The following is an 18,080-nucleotide window of genomic DNA, read 5'->3' on the forward strand; positions in this document are numbered from 1 at the left end:
ACATTATAAATCATTTGTTGATGGTACCATACTCATTTTAGGAATTGTGGTATGTTCTGAGGTGATTTCACCATGTGAAAAAGCCTTCTGCTGGGATATCATGATTGAGAGAAAAATATTTTCTCATGCTTTTCCCACAGAGGTTTGGAAGGTGATCTATAAGCTAAACTGAGAGCTTATTTTCTGTAAATTCACATTATCTTTCTCAGTCATGTGAGAATGAAGTCTGACATTCTCAGTAAAACATGTACATCCAACAAGGGCAGAGACTGCCAGTTGATTCCTTTGTGTTCTACTGCAGCTTCCCAGAGTGTTCCAAAGAACAACTAGAGCGCTAACAGTCCTACTTATGATAAACGTATGGCACACCTGAAGCCATCTTGCTTGGATTAAAGTGGTAACTCTTAAAACATTTAATTTAAAAAGGAACAAAATGAGGGGGTTAATTTTTCCATAAAAAGTATGATTAGTGCTGCAGAAAGAAAAATTAGGGCACAGTTTGAGTGACTTCTCAAATCCTCTTCTATTTCATTAAAAAATTCTGACATGCAGACTGAAACATGCACTTTCAATACCAGCAGCAGTTTTCCCTGGTGAGCAGTAGCTTTACTACAGTGATCTAATGAGCAAAAAGAGTGCTAACATTCTGAATTTATGGCAAATGTGTGACACATCTGAATGCCTTCTTGATGGAATCAAAGTAAAAAACTTAAAGTATTTCCAACTGAGGAGACTGCAGTAAATGAGGAAATTAGGAAACTTCATAACAAATAAGTCTCCCAAGATGGCCACCAGAGACAAAAGAGCCCAAATGTAGCCCAAATATCACCCAGATGTAGCCCAAGTATAGCCCAATGACAGAATGTCCCAGAGTGTTCTTAAAAACAACTAGAGCGCTTACTGTCTTCATTATGACAAAAGTATGGCACACCTGAAGCCATCTTGATTGGAATAAACTGGTAACACTTAAAACATTTAATTTAAAAAGGAACACAATGAGGGGGTTCATTTTGCCATAGAAATTATGATTAATGCTGAAGAAAGAAAATGAGGGCACATTTTGAGTGACTTCTCAAATCCTCTTCTATTTCAATAAAAAATTCTGACATGCAGACTGAAACATGCACTTTTAATACCAGGAGCAGACTTCCATGGTGAACAGTAGTTTTACTACAGTGATCTAATGAGCAATTAGAGTGCTAACATTCAGAATTTATGGCAAATGTGTGACATATCTGAATACCTTCATGATGGAATCAAAGTAAAAAACTGAAAGCATTTTCTACTGAGGAGACTGCAGTACATGAGGAAATTAGGAAACTTCATAACAAATAAATCTCCCAAGATGGCCACCGGAGACAAAAGAGCCCAAATGTAGCCCAAAATCACTCAGATGTAGCCCAAATATAGCCCAATGACAGAAGTGTGCAAAACACTTATTATTTTGAGTTTTTGCAGTGTTATATAGTGCAGACTTGTCAGGTATTGGAGTGCTTTACATGAACATTGGTTATATCACACAAGAACAAATTCATTTTGGTTGTAGACATGGGGAGACTAAGTGATTTGACCAGAATCTCAGAATGTCGAGCTGAAGCAGAAACTCCAACCTGGTTCCCCAGTTGCAAAGTCTGCAGTTCTGGAAGTAACACCACATCCTCTCCCCTAAGTGCAACATTTAATCAAGTGGTCAACTGGATAAAAAAACATAAAGATAATAAATAATTTAAAAGTGCTTTGTCGCTATTTGAAAACTCAGAAAATATGTCCTTATTTTAATCTTTTAGAGCACTAACCATAATTTTGATGCCAATAAGACCCTCTCATATATGTAATTTCTAAAGGAAATGCTCTAGGTATTACAGTTTTGATTACATCAAGATGACGTCAGGCGTTCCACACTTTTGTAATAAATATAGAATGTTAGCAATCTAGTTGTTCATTAGGATACTGTTGAGAGGCAGAGGCCAGGGGCACGGACTCTGAAAATTGAAGGCAGGTAGGAGGGTGCAAAGGCAACAATTTAACCACACTGAGCAGGCAGGAAGGGCCGTGGCAGCACAACAGACTATGGAGGGCAGTGGAAAGGGGGGCAGGGGCAACAAGCCAACAATACAGGACTTGTAAGAAAGGCAGTGGCAATGTAATAGACCATTGTGGGCAGAAGTTTACCAAGTTCAAAATGTTCGCAAGTATGGTACATTGGATCATGGAAGGAAATGGGGTAGGGACATGGACTTGGATAACAGAGGACAGGGGGACATGGAGAGGTGCACCAAACTGACCCTGCAGGGCAGGCATCAGGGTTTTCAGCAGCACAATACACCACACAGGGCATGCGGGACGGGAGTGCAGCACAACAATCCATAGAAAGCAAGAGGGAGGGGACAGGACCATGCACATGGACAACAGAGAACAGAGGGGCAAGAGGCAATGGTAGCTAGCTGACCATAATGGACAGACAGGGGAGAAAGCTGCAGCATAACAGACCATAAAGGGCAGGAGGGACGGATCAAGGGCATTACAATGGAACAGACAAGCCAGGAGGGAGGGAGTAGGGGTCTGCACATGTAAACAGAGGGCTGGGGGCAAGGGGGCAGGGCAGGAGCAGCAAGATAGCCATGGAGGTCAGGCAGGATGGGCACTAGAAGCAAGACACACCATGAAGAGCAACAGTGAGACTGTGATGGCATACACACAGACCATGGAGGGAAGGTGGGAGGGGGTCAGGCAGGCTAACTGACCACACAGGGAAGGTGGGAGGGGCCATGGCAGCACAGAAGACCATGCATGGCAAGTGGGAGGGTTAGTGGCAGCACAATGGCTATGATGGGCAAGAAGGAGGGTGCAGGGGCATGCACAAAGGACGATGGAGGATAGAAGGGAGGGTCAGGACCTGTGCACAGACAAGAAAGTTCAGGGGAAGGGGCCTCACAACAGACCGCACGGGGCAGGCAGGAGGAGCAGTTGCAGCACAACAGACCAGGGAGGGCAGAAGGGTGTTGCAGTACAATGGACCATGTAGGACAGGAGGAAGAGGATGGGGCATGGCATGTGGACAGGCAGGGTGGAGGTGGCAGGGACAGGTTACAGTCATCTGACAATGCTAGGCAGGTGGGAGGGGAGTGGCAGCTCAACAGAACACTCAGAGTAGATAGGAGTGGCAGGTCCATGGAACATGGTGGGCAAAAAGGATGGAGCAGGGACATGCACAAAGACATCGGAGGGCAGGGGGAAGGAGAATAGGGGCAGCAAGCTAAGCACAGAGTTTAAGCTGGAGGTCAATGATGGGGCATAGAATTGGGCAATGGAGGGCAGGAGGAGTGCACTGGTACATCATACTAAATTGAGGGCTGTGGCAGCACATCAGACCATGCATGGCAGGAGGCAGGAGGCTAGTCCATGGATTCACACAACAGAGGATAGGGAGGAGGGGGATGGGGCAGCAAGCTAACTGTTCAGAGAAGGCGGGTATTAGTAACTTTATTGTTTTTAAAACGTGTGTCTGTGCGAACTACTTAAAATGTGAACAAGTATGCAGCATAATCTCACTTTTATTCAGGAAGAAGAGGACGTTTGTGACTGTGACTCCGGGCTCACTTGGCAGAAACACCCCCTGACTCTCCACCCCCTATCGCAAAATGTAATGCCCGTGAAAAGGGTAGGTGAACACAGTGTTATATAGAACATAGTTCTGAGAGCACGATTGAAAATGAAAACTAGATATAGTGTATGGTATAAACTAAGCACCAAAAAGTGTGATATAAGATGAACCGGGCGTGAAATATAATATGCAATACATTGTGCGCAATGACAGATTCATTGGAGAGCTCGAGATAGCACAGGCACTAGCGCGTGCTATGCGATATGCGCCTTGGAGTGTAATATGCACAGGGCAGTGTTGTGTAACCTAACTAGTCTCTAAAGTTGTAATATAAAATATGTGCTGGGGAGTGTAAAGTTGCATATGCACTGTGACACAGATATGGATCCCAGATTGTAATATGTATGGCATAGCACTGTGCGTTATAACATAGGCATCGAGGAAGGCACGTTAGATGGGGCAATATAACCCGTGCGAAGACAAGTGTGGCATGACATATTCACGTGGTGGTGTTACAGTGCACATGGGCTAGAGAGTGTCATAGCATATGCACTAGCTAGTGGAATACAACACAGAGGTGTGTGGCACTCAGCAGGCAATGGTGGGTGTAACACAGCATTGGGCTCTGCCAGGAGCGCGCTGTGACTCTCAAGTGATGTTCGTCCCCTTTCCAGAGACTAAAATAAAAAGTATTACACATCCGGCAGTGGATGTGTGTTTTATTAACCGTGAGGGGGGTTTCTTGCATAGTTTTGGTCGAATTCTTGTTGAATCCCCTTTGAATGGCTTGGTGTGCATGTGTATTAAATGTGCCCGTCAATAGCTACCCATGTTTGTATAAATAAACGAAAAGGGCGTCTACCGGGATTAGGCACGGTAGGGCATCAGACATGTCAGAGCTTCACTAGTGGTGTAAATACATTCCACGTGGATTCATTGTATGCATAGTCGCCTTTTAATGAATATCACGCAAATCGTCATGGTAATAGGTACGTACGGTTTGTCCAGCATGTCCTAGGTGTGTCTATAAATATATATTTTTTAAAAATAATAAAAAACAGTGGCCGGCCCTAGGGATTGGGGTCAAAAAAATATAATTAGGAGACAGGCCCTGGGGGATGGGGTCATCAGGGCCAATAAATTAGAATAAGATGGGGAACCACACAGCCCCCCTTCTTAAAAAATTAAAATAATTAAAAGACTGGCATCGCGCCGGAGGCCACGCCCCCTCCTTGCAGCACTCTGCAAACGCGCCCCCTGGTGAGTTGTAAGTTGGGGAATTAATTCCTCTTCAATACTGAGGGTCCCTGAGGGCCAACTAGCCCAACAGGCATCTCCAGTATGCGCCAGGGAGCTGCGCTGCAGACAGGTGTTCTGAGGCCAAGCCCCTTTTTACACCTCTCTGCAACCCAGCTCTGTGGCGCTTACTGGAGGTACCTAGTGGTCTAGTTTGACCCTAGGGACCCTTAGGATTCAAGGGGACTTAATCTCTCAACTTAGAACAGCCACAGGGCGCGTTTACACAGTGGTGAAGGGAGGGGACGGGACCTGAGGTGACGTGTGCAAACACGCACTATGGCACATTTTAGATTGAGGATATAATTTCCCTTCAATACTGAGGGCCCCTGGGGGCTAACTAGGCCATCAAGTGCTGCTAGTAAGCGCCACTGAGCTGCATTGCAGAGAGGTGGTCCAGGCCGTGCCACTTTTTACACCTCTCTGCAACGCAGCTCTGTGGCACTTACTGGAGATATCTAGTGGGCTAGTTTGACCCTAGGGACCCTCAGGATTCAAATGAACTTAATCTCCCAACTAAAAACGGACACAGGGCGTGTTTACACAGTGGTGAAGGAAGGGGACGGGGCCTGAGTTAACGTGTGCAAAAACGCCCTGTGGCCTGTTTTAAGAGGTAGTTTTAATCCCCCTGCCCTATTATATACTAGGGGCTTACAGAGGAGGTCATGCTAATCACAGGGGGACCCCAACGCATAATGTTCCCTAGTGTATGTAGGTGTTTTCACTGTATTCTAAGTGTCTTTTAACATAGCACTGGCTCTAGGACTGGTTAGTCAGACTCAGTTACCACCAGTATCGGTCTGAAAAAGTTGAGGGTACAGGATGATTTTGCAACAAGGCTTCTTTCTGCTCTTCTTTTTGTTCTTTCTGCACGTTATCCTTCTTCCTGAACTTTTCTTCGTCTTTGAGGACTTCTGTTGCTTCTTTCTGCACTTCTTTTTTTTCTTTCTGTGCATTTTTTCTTCTTTCTTCACATGTCCTATCTCTGTAGGCATAGTTAGAAATTAGCATTTAAAAAACCTTTGAAATTCACAGAAAAAACCATAGGTTTCAGGCACGTTATAGTTAGGAATTAGCATTTAAAAAACCTCAGAAATTCCCTGAAAAAACCATAGGTTTCAGGGGTGTTATAGTTAGCTGGACTTTTCAGTTGTACAAAACCATTGAAATTCCCCCGTTATAGTTAGTTCAGCTAACTATAACTCGCGCGCCCGCAATGCACTGCTGATGACGTCACATATTACATCACTCATGACATGGTCAGTGACATCACTGATGACATCTCAAATGACGTCACTGATGACATCACTGATGACATCATCCTTGTGATAGAGTGGCAGACCTCCTCTCACCCTAATATAAGCTTTGATACACACATTCAAAAATAGAGACTAAAATTTTCAAAACAATGGACATACCAATACCAGTTACAACAACCTCTTCAGTAATTCTAAGATCCACATACACATCCACTCATTCACCAACAGTCCTATACAGTCACTCATACATGTACTCACTCATCATATGTACTCATACACCTATACATCCTGTTACACAATGCCACTCATCCATAGAGTTACTCACACACATAGTCACTCATGCTGATAAAGAATCAAACATACATTTACTTGCATATACAGTTATACACACACCACCACACTTACTTCTACGGAAACTTACACATACTTAGTCTTTTAAACAATCACTTATAGAAACACATACTTATTCATACAGGAACTCTTTCAATCTCTCACTCTCACATATACTCACTTATATACACCAATAGTCACATATACTAGTTTAAAACATATGTAGTTACTCATAAAGACACTATTGAGACAGTCATTCACTCACTAACACACCCATACACACACTCATCCACCCATACAGTCCTGCACACATGCTGTCTTCAACACATACAAACAGTGAGTCATTCATTCATGCACCTATGCATTACGTAATACCCCCCACCGAACCATGCAGACACTCAGACTGATACTCAAAAAATCAACTAATAACCTATATAGACACCCATGTAGCTACTCACCAACCCATGCAGCCACTTATACACAAAGTGAGAGACTGATACAGATATTTACATATTTAAACATTACTCACTAAGCCATGTATTCACTATGATACACTTAATCAGTCAGTTACACAATCAATTTTTCAAAAACAAATCATCCATTTAGACACTTATATATAATTCTTCCATCGACCTTGAGATATACATATGTAAAACATATTTAATTTTCAGAAAAACACACATTCACTGGTTGATGTCATCAGTGATGTCATTTGAGATGTCATCAGTGATGTCATGAAGGATGTCACTGACCATGTCATGAGTGATGTAATATGTGACGTCATCAGCAGTGCATTGCGGGCGCGCGAGTTATAGTTAGCTGAACTAACTATAACGGGGGAATTTCAATGGTTTTGTACAAGTGAAAAGTCCAGCTAACTATAACACCCCTGAAACCTATGGTTTTTTCAGTGAATATATATATATATATAGATATATTATCTACTGGCGGTCGCCAGTAGATAGTTATAGTTAGGACGGTGTTTCCATAGGAAATCCGCAACATTCTATTTGGAATAATTTTGGCGCGGTTGACGAATCCTCACGAAATTTTAAAAATAGGTGGGGCGCTCCGCTCCGCTCCTACCCTGAAAGTCTCGGGGGATTAGTTAAGCAGGGGCTGAGAAAAAAGGAGGGTCCCAAAACGCGTTTTCCCTATGCAATTTTCCATAGGGACATTTAGTCCAAGGTGCAGCCCGAACGGCTGAACAGAATTACTTGAAATTTGGCAGAGAGGTAGTCCTCAGGTCAGGGAAGTGCCTTTTGCAGGTCTGGTGTCAATCTGTTCAGTAATTCCTGAGAAAATCAAAAGTAAAATCATATATATATGTGGGCGGAGCCTAACCGTACATCTCATCCTGAGATTTGATTGGCTGTCAGCACTTCATCCAAGAAGTATTGACAGCCATCTTGGGACCAATATACATGATAGCACCTCATTAAAAAGCATTGCAGTTAATAGGTTTTAAGACTTTAGTTACATTATAAATCATTTGTTGATGGTACCATACTCATTTTAGGAATTGTGGTATGTTCTATGGTGATTTCACCATGTGAAAAAGCCTTCTGCTGGGATATCATGATTGAGAGAAAAATATTTTCTCATGCTTTTCCCACAGAGGTTTGGAAGGTGATCTATAATCTAAACTGAGAGCGTATTTTCTGTAAATTCACATTATCTTTCTCAGTCATGTGAGAATGAAGTCTGACATTCTCAGTAAAACATATACATCCAACAAGGGCAGAGTCTGTCAGTTGATTCCTTTGTGTTCTACTGCAGCTTCCCAGAGTGTTCCAAAGAACAACTAGAGCGCTAACAGTCCTACTTAAGATAAACATATGGCACACCTGAAGCCATCTTGCTTGGATTAAAGTGGTAACTCTTAAAACATTTAATTTAAAAAGGAACAAAATGAGGGGGTTCATTTTTCCATAAAAAGTATGATTAGTGCTGCAGAAAGAAAAATTAGGGCACATTTTGAGTGACTTCTCAAATCCTCTTCTATTTCATTAAAAAAATTCTGACATGCAGACTGAAACATGCACTTTCAATACCAGCAGCAGTTTTCCCTGGTGAGCAGTAGCTTTACTACAGTGATCTAATGAGCAAAAAGAGTGCTAACATTCTGAATTTATGGCAAATGTGTGACACATCTGAATGCCTTCTTGATGGAATCAAAGTAAAAAACTGAAAGTATTTCCTACTGAGGAGACTGCAGTAAATGAGGAAATTAGGAAACTTCATAACAAATAAGTCTCCCAAGATGGCCACCAGAGACAAAAGAGCCCAAATGTAGCCCAAATATCACCCAGATGTAGCCCAAGTATAGCCCAATGACAGAATGTCCCAGAGTGTTCTTAAAAACAACTAGAGCGCTAACTGTCTTCATTATGACAAAAGTATGGCGCACCTGAATCCATCTTGATTGGAATAAACTGGTAACACTTAAAACATTTAATTTAAAAAGGAACACAATGAGGGGGTTTATTTTGCCATAGAAATTATGATTAATGCTGAAAAAAGAAAATGAGGGCACATTTTGAGTGACTTCTCAAATCCTCTTCTATTTCATTAAAAAATTCTGACATGCAGACTGAAACATGCACTTTTAATACCAGGAGCAGACTTCCATGGGGAACAGTAGTTTTACTACAGTGATCTAATGAGCAACTAGAGTGCTAACATTCAGAATTTATGGCAAATGTGTGACATATCTGAATACCTTCATGATGGAATCAAAGTAAAAAACTGAAAGCATTTCCTACTGAGGAGACTGCAGTACATGAGGAAATTAGGAAACTTCATAACAAATAAATCTCCCAAGATGGCCACCGGAGACAAAAGAGCCCAAATGTAGCCCAAAATCACTCAGATGTAGCCCAAATATAGCCCAATGACAGAAGTGTGCAAAACACTTATTATTTTGAGTTTTTGCAGTGTTATATAGTGCAGACTTGTCAGGTATTGGAGTGCTTTACATGAACATTGGTTATATCACACAAGAACAAATTCATTTTGGTTGTAGACATGGGGAGACTAAGTGATTTGACCAGAATCTCAGAATGTCGAGCTGAAGCAGAAACTCCAACCTGGTTCCCCAGTTGCAAAGTCTGCAGTTCTGGAAGTAACACCACATCCTCTCCCCTAAGTGCAACATTTAATCAAGTGGTCAACTGGATAAAAAAACATAAAGATAACAAATAATTTAAAAGTGCTTTGTCGCTATTTGAAAACTCAGAAAATATGTCCTTATTTTAATCTTTTAGAGCACTAACCATAATTTTGATGCCAATAAGACCCTCTCATATATGTAATTTCTAAAGGAAATGCTCTAGGTATTACAGTTTTGATTACATCAAGATGACGTCAGGCGTTCCACACTTTTGTAATAAATATAGAATGTTAGCAATCTAGTTGTTCATTAGGATACTGTTGAGAGGCAGAGGCCAGGGGCACGGACTCTGAAAATTGAAGGCAGGTAGGAGGGTGCAAAGGCAACAATTTAACCACACTGAGCAGGCAGGAAGGGCCGTGGCAGCACAACAGACTATGGAGGGCAGTGGAAAGGGGGGCAGGGGCAACAAGCCAACAATACAGGACTTGTAAGAAAGGCAGTGGCAATGTAATAGACCATTGTGGGCAGAAGTTTACCAAGTTCAAAATGTTCGCAAGTATGGTACATTGGATCATGGAAGGAAATGGGGTAGGGACATGGACTTGGATAACAGAGGACAGGGGGACATGGAGAGGTGCACCAAACTGACCCTGCAGGGCAGGCATCAGGGTTTTCAGCAGCACAATACACCACACAGGGCATGCGGGACGGGAGTGCAGCACAACAATCCATAGAAAGCAAGAGGGAGGGGACAGGACCATGCACATGGACATCAGAGAACAGAGGGGCAAGAGGCAATGGTAGCTAGCTGACCATAATGGACAGACAGGGGAGAAAGCTGCAGCATAACAGACCATAAAGGGCAGGAGGGACGGATCAAGGGCATTACAATGGAACAGACAAGCCAGGAGGGAGGGAGTAGGGGTCTGCACATGTAAACAGAGGGCTGGGGGCAAGGGGGCAGGGCAGGAGCAGCAAGATAGCCATGGAGGTCAGGCAGGATGGGCACTAGAAGCAATACACACCATGAAGAGCAACAGTGAGACTGTGATGGCATACACACAGACCATGGAGGGAAGGTGGGAGGGGGTCAGGCAGGCTAACTGACCACACAGGGAAGGTGGGAGGGGCCATGGCAGCACAGAAGACCATGCATGGCAAGTGGGAGGGTTAGTGGCAGCACAATGGCTATGATGGGCAAGAAGGAGGGTGCAGGGGCATGCACAAAGGACGATGGAGGATAGAAGGGAGGGTCAAGACCTGTGCACAGACAAGAAAGTTCAGGGGAAGGGGCCTCACAACAGACCGCACGGGGCAGGCAGGAGGAGCAGTTGCAGCACAACAGACCAGGGAGGGCAGAAGGGTGTGGCAGTACAATGGACCATGTAGGACAGGAGGAAGAGGATGGGGCATGGCATGTGGACAGGCAGGGTGGAGGTGGCAGGGACAGGTTACAGTCATCTGACAATGCTAGGCAGGTGGGAGGGGAGTGGCAGCTCAACAGAACACTCAGAGTAGATAGGAGTGGCAGGTCCATGGAACATGGTGGGCAAAAAGGATGGAGCAGGGACATGCACAAAGACATCGGAGGGCAGGGGGAAGGAGAATAGGGGCAGCAAGCTAAGCACAGAGTTTAAGCTGGAGGTCAATGATGGGGCATAGAATTGGGCAATGGAGGGCAGGAGGAGTGCACTGGTACATCATACTAAATTGAGGGCAGTGGCAGCACATCAGACCATGCATGGCAGGAGGCAGGAGGCTAGTCCATGGATTCACACAACAGAGGATAGGGAGGAGGGGGATGGGGCAGCAAGCTAACTGTTCAGAGAAGGCGGGTATTAGTAACTTTATTGTTTTTAAAACGTGTGTCTGTGCGAACTACTTAAAATGTGAACAAGTATGCAGCATAATCTCACTTTTATTCAGGAAGAAGAGGACGTTTGTGACTGTGACTCCGGGCTCACTTGGCAGAAACACCCCCTGACTCTCCACCCCCTATCGCAAAATGTAATGCCCGTGAAAAGGGTAGGTGAACACAGTGTTATATAGAACATAGTTCTGAGAGCACGATTGAAAATGAAAACTAGATATAGTGTATGGTATAAACTAAGCACCAAAAAGTGTGATATAAGATGAACCGGGCGTGAAATATAATATGCAATACATTGTGCGCAATGACAGATTCATTGGAGAGCTCGAGATAGCACAGGCACTAGCGCGTGCTATGCGATATGCGCCTTGGAGTGTAATATGCACAGGGCAGTGTTGTGTAACCTAACTAGTCTCTAAAGTTGTAATATAAAATATGTGCTGGGGAGTGTAAAGTTGCATATGCACTGTGACACAGATATGGATCCCAGATTGTAATATGTATGGCATAGCACTGTGCGTTATAACATAGGCATCGAGGAAGGCACGTTAGATGGGGCAATGTAACCCGTGCGAAGACAAGTGTGGCATGACATATTCACGTGGTGGTGTTACAGTGCACATGGGCTAGAGAGTGTCATAGCATATGCACTAGCTAGTGGAATACAACACAGAGGTGTGTGGCACTCAGCAGGCAATGGTGGGTGTAACACAGCATTGGGCTCTGCCAGGAGCGCGCTGTGACTCTCAAGTGATGTTCGTCCCCTTTCCAGAGACTAAAATAAAAAGTATTACACATCCGGCAGTGGATGTGTGTTTTATTAACCGTGAGGGGGGTTTCTTGCATAGTTTTGGTCGAATTCTTGTTGAATCCCCTTTGAATGGCTTGGTGTGCATGTGTATTAAATGTGCCCGTCAATAGCTACCCATGTTTGTATAAATAAACGAAAAGGGCGTCTACCGGGATTAGGCACGGTAGGGCATCAGACATGTCAGAGCTTCACTAGTGGTGTAAATACATTCCACGTGGATTCATTGTATGCATAGTCGCCTTTTAATGAATATCACGCAAATCGTCATGGTAATAGGTACGTACGGTTTGTCCAGCATGTCCTAGGTGTGTCTATAAATATATATTTTTTAAAAATAATAAAAAACAGTGGCCGGCCCTAGGGATTGGGGTCAAAAAAATATAATTAGGAGACAGGCCCTGGGGGATGGGGTCATCAGGGCCAATAAATTGGAATAAGATGGGGAACCACACAGCCCCCCTTCTTAAAAAATTAAAATAATTAAAAGACTGGCATCGCGCCGGAGGCCACGCCCCCTCCTTGCAGCACTCTGCAAACGCGCCCCCTGGTGAGTTGTAAGTTGGGGAATTAATTCCTCTTCAATACTGAGGGTCCCTGAGGGCCAACTAGCCCAACAGGCATCTCCAGTATGCGCCAGGGAGCTGCGCTGTAGACAGGTGTTCTGAGGCCAAGCCCCTTTTTACACCTCTCTGCAACCCAGCTCTGTGGCGCTTACTGGAGGTACCTAGTGGTCTAGTTTGACCCTAGGGACCCTTAGGATTCAAGGGGACTTAATCTCTCAACTTAGAACAGCCACAGGGCGCGTTTACACAGTGGTGAAGGGAGGGGACGGGACCTGAGGTGATGTGTGCAAACACGCACTATGGCACGTTTTAGATTGAGGATATAATTTCCCTTCAATACTGAGGGCCCCTGGGGGCTAACTAGGCCATCAAGTGCTGCTAGTAAGCGCCACTGAGCTGCATTGCAGAGAGGTGGTCCAGGCCGTGCCACTTTTTACACCTCTCTGCAACGCAGCTCTGTGGCACTTACTGGAGATATCTAGTGGGCTAGTTTGACCCTAGGGACCCTCAGGATTCAAATGAACTTAATCTCCCAACTAAAAACGGACACAGGGCGTGTTTACACAGTGGTGAAGGAAGGGGACGGGGCCTGAGTTAACGTGTGCAAAAACGCCCTGTGGCCTGTTTTAAGAGGTAGTTTTAATCCCCCTGCCCTATTATATACTAGGGGCTTACAGAGGAGGTCATGCTAATCACAGGGGGACCCCAACGCATAATGTTCCCTAGTGTATGTAGGTGTTTTCACTGTATTCTAAGTGTCTTTTAACATAGCACTGGCTCTAGGACTGGTTAGTCAGACTCAGTTACCACCAGTATCTGTCTGAAAAAGTTGAGGGTACAGGATGATTTTGCAACAAGGCTTCTTTCTGCTCTTCTTTTTGTTCTTTCTGCACGTTATCCTTCTTCCTGAACTTTTCTTCGTCTTTGAGGACTTCTGTTGCTTCTTTCTGCACTTCTTTTTTTTCTTTCTGTGCATTTTTTCTTCTTTCTTCACATGTCCTATCTCTGTAGGCATAGTTAGAAATTAGCATTTAAAAAACCTTTGAAATTCACAGAAAAAACCATAGGTTTCAGGCACGTTATAGTTAGGAATTAGCATTTAAAAAACCTCAGAAATTCCCTGAAAAAACCATAGGTTTCAGGGGTGTTATAGTTAGCTGGACTTTTCAGTTGTACAAAACCATTGAAATTCCCCCGTTATAGTTAGTTCAGCTAACTATAACTCGCGCGCCCGCAATGCACTGCTGATGACGTCACATATTACATCACTAATGACATGGTCAGTGACATCACTGATGACATCTCAAATGACATCACTGATGACATCACTGATGACATCATCCTTGTGATAGAGTGGCAGACCTCCTCTCACCCTAATATAAGCTTTGATACACACATTCAAAAATAGAGACTAAAATTTTCAAAACAATGGATATACCAATACCAGTTACAACAACCTCTTCAGTAATTCTAAGATCCACATACACATCCACTCATTCACCAACAGTCCTATACAGTCACTCATACATGTACTCACTCATCATATGTACTCATACACCTATACATCCTGTTACACAATGCCACTCATCCATAGAGTTACTCACACACATAGTCACTCATGCTGATAAATAATCAAACATACATTTACTTGCATATACAGTTATACACACACCACCACACTTACTTCTACGGAAACTTACACATACTTAGTCTTTTAAACAATCACTTATAGAAACACATACTTATTCATACAGGAACTCTTTCAATCTCTCACTCTCACATATACTCACTTATATACACCAATAGTCACATATACTAGTTTAAAACATATGTAGTTACTCATAAAGACACTATTGAGACAGTCATTCACTCACTAACACCCATACACACACTCATCCACCCATACAGTCCTGCACACATGCTGTCTTCAACACATACAAACAGTGAGTCATTCATTCATGCACCTATGCATTACGTAATACCCCCCACCGAACCATGCAGACACTCAGACTGATACTCAAAAAATCAACTAATAACCTATATAGACACCCATGTAGCTACTCACCAACCCATGCAGCCACTTATACACAAAGTGAGAGACTGATACAGATATTTACATATTTAAACATTACTCACTAAGCCATGTATTCACTATGATACACTTAATCAGTCAGTTACACAATCAATTTTTCAAAAACAAATCATCCATTTAGACACTTATATATAATTCTTCCATCGACCTTGAGATATACATATGTAAAACATATTTAATTTTCAGAAAAACACACATTCACTGGTTGATGTCATCAGTGATGTCATTTGAGATGTCATCAGTGATGTCATGAGGGATGTCACTGACCATGTCATGAGTGATGTAATATGTGACGTCATCAGCAGTGCATTGCGGGCGCGCGAGTTATAGTTAGCTGAACTAACTATAACGGGGTAATTTCAATGGTTTTGTACAAGTGAAAAGTCCAGCTAACTATAACACCCCTGAAACCTATGGTTTTTTCAGTGAATATATATATATATATATAGATATATTATCTACTGGCGGTCGCCAGTAGATAGTTATAGTTAGGACGGTGTTTCCATAGGAAATCCGCAACATTCTATTTGGAATAATTTTGGCGCCGGTTGACGAATCCTCACGAAATTTTAAAAATAGGTGGGGCGCTCCGCTCCGCTCCTACCCTGAAAGTCTCGGGGGGATTAGTTAAGCAGGGGCTGAGAAAAAAGGAGGGTCCCAAAACGCGTTTTCCCTATGCAATTTTCCATAGGGACATTTAGTCCAAGGTGCAGCCCGAACGGCTGAACAGAATTACTTGAAATTTGGCAGAGAGGTAGTCCTCAGGTCAGGGAAGTGCCTTTTGCAGGTCTGGTGTCAATCTGTTCAGTAATTCCTGAGAAAATCAAAAGTAAAATCATATATATATGTGGGCGGAGCCTAACCGTACATCTCATCCTGAGATTTGATTGGCTGTCAGCACTTCATCCAAGAAGTATTGACAGCCATCTTGGGACCAATATACATGATAGCACCTCATTAAAAAGCATTGCAGTTAATAGGTTTTAAGACTTTAGTTACATTATAAATCATTTGTTGATGGTACCATACTCATTTTAGGAATTGTGGTATGTTCTATGGTGATTTCACCATGTGAAAAAGCCTTCTGCTGGGATATCATGATTGAGAGAAAAATATTTTCTCATGCTTTTCCCACAGAGGTTTGGAAGGTGATCTATAATCTAAACTGAGAGCTTATTTTCTGTAAATTCACATTATCTTTCTCAGTCATGTGAGAATGAAGTCTGACATTCTCAGTAAAACATATACATCCAACAAGGGCAGAGTCTGTCAGTTGATTCCTTTGTGTTCTACTGCAGCTTTCCAGAGTGTTCCAAAGAACAACTAGAGCGCTAACAGTCCTACTTAAGATAAACATATGGCACACCTGAAGCCATCTTGCTTGGATTAAAGTGGTAACTCTTAAAACATTTAATTTAAAAAGGAACAAAATGAGGGGGTTCATTTTTCCATAAAAAGTATGATTAGTGCTGCAGAAAGAAAAATTAGGGCACATTTTGAGTGACTTCTCAAATCCTCTTCTATTTCATTAAAAAAATTCTGACATGCAGACTGAAACATGCACTTTCAATACCAGCAGCAGTTTTCCCTGGTGAGCAGTAGCTTTACTACAGTGATCTAATGAGCAAAAAGAGTGCTAACATTCTGAATTTATGGCAAATGTGTGACACATCTGAATGCCTTCTTGATGGAATCAAAGTAAAAAACTGAAAGTATTTCCTACTGAGGAGACTGCAGTAAATGAGGAAATTAGGAAACGTCATAACAAATAAGTCTCCCAAGATGGCCACCAGAGACAAAAGAGCCCAAATGTAGCCCAAATATCACCCAGATGTAGCCCAAGTATAGCCCAATGACAGAATGTCCCAGAGTGTTCTTAAAAACAACTAGAGCGCTAACTGTCTTCATTATGACAAAAGTATGGCGCACCTGAATCCATCTTGATTGGAATAAACTGGTAACACTTAAAACATTTAATTTAAAAAGGAACACAATGAGGGGGTTCATTTTGCCATAGAAATTATGATTAATGCTGAAGAAAGAAAATGAGGGCACATTTTGAGTGACTTCTCAAATCCTCTTCTATTTCATTAAAAAATTCTGACATGCAGACTGAAACATGCACTTTTAATACCAGGAGCAGACTTCCATGGGGAACAGTAGTTTTACTACAGTGATCTAATGAGCAACTAGAGTGCTAACATTCAGAATTTATGGCAAATGTGTGACATATCTGAATACCTTCATGATGGAATCAAAGTAAAAAACTGAAAGCATTTCCTACTGAGGAGACTGCAGTACATGAGGAAATTAGGAAACTTCATAACAAATAAATCTCCCAAGATGGCCACCGGAGACAAAAGAGCCCAAATGTAGCCCAAAATCACCCAGATGTAGCCCAAATATAGCCCAATGACAGAAGTGTGCAAAACACTTATTATTTTGTGCTTTTGCAGTGTTATATAGTGCAGACTTGTCAGGTATTGGAGTGCTTTACATGAGCATTGGTTACATCACACAAGAACAAATTCATTTTGGTTGTAGACATGGGGAGACTAAGTGATTTGACCAGAATCACAGAATGTCGAGCTGAAGCAGAAACTCCAACCTGGTTCCCCAGTTGCAAAGTCTGCAGTTCTGGAAGTAACACCACATCCTCTCCCCTAAGTGCAACATTTAATCAAGTGGTCAACTGGATAAAAAAACATAAAGATAACAAATAATTTAAAAGTGCTTTGTCGCTATTTGAAAACACAGAAAATATTTAGTCTTTTAGAGCACTAACCATAATTTTGATGCCAATAAGACCCTCTCATATATGTAATTTCTAAAGGAAATGCTCTAGGTATTACAGTTTTGATTACATCAAAATGACGTCAGGCGTTCCACACTTTTGTAATAAATATAGAATGTTAGCAATCTAGTTGTTCATTAGGATACTGTTGAGAGGCAGAGGCCAGGGGCACGGACTCTGAAAATTGAAGGCAGGTAGGAGGGTGCAAAGGCAACAATTTAACCACACTGAGCAGGCAGCAAGGGCCGTGGCAGCACAACAGACTATGGAGGGCAGTGGAAAGGGGGGCAGGGGCAACAAACCAACAATACAGGACTTGCAAGAGAGGCTGTGGCAATGTAATAGA

This window comes from Triturus cristatus, chromosome 9 (genome assembly GCF_964204655.1).
Source record: "Triturus cristatus chromosome 9, aTriCri1.1, whole genome shotgun sequence".
In the NCBI taxonomy this organism is placed as follows: Eukaryota; Metazoa; Chordata; class Amphibia; order Caudata; family Salamandridae; genus Triturus; species Triturus cristatus.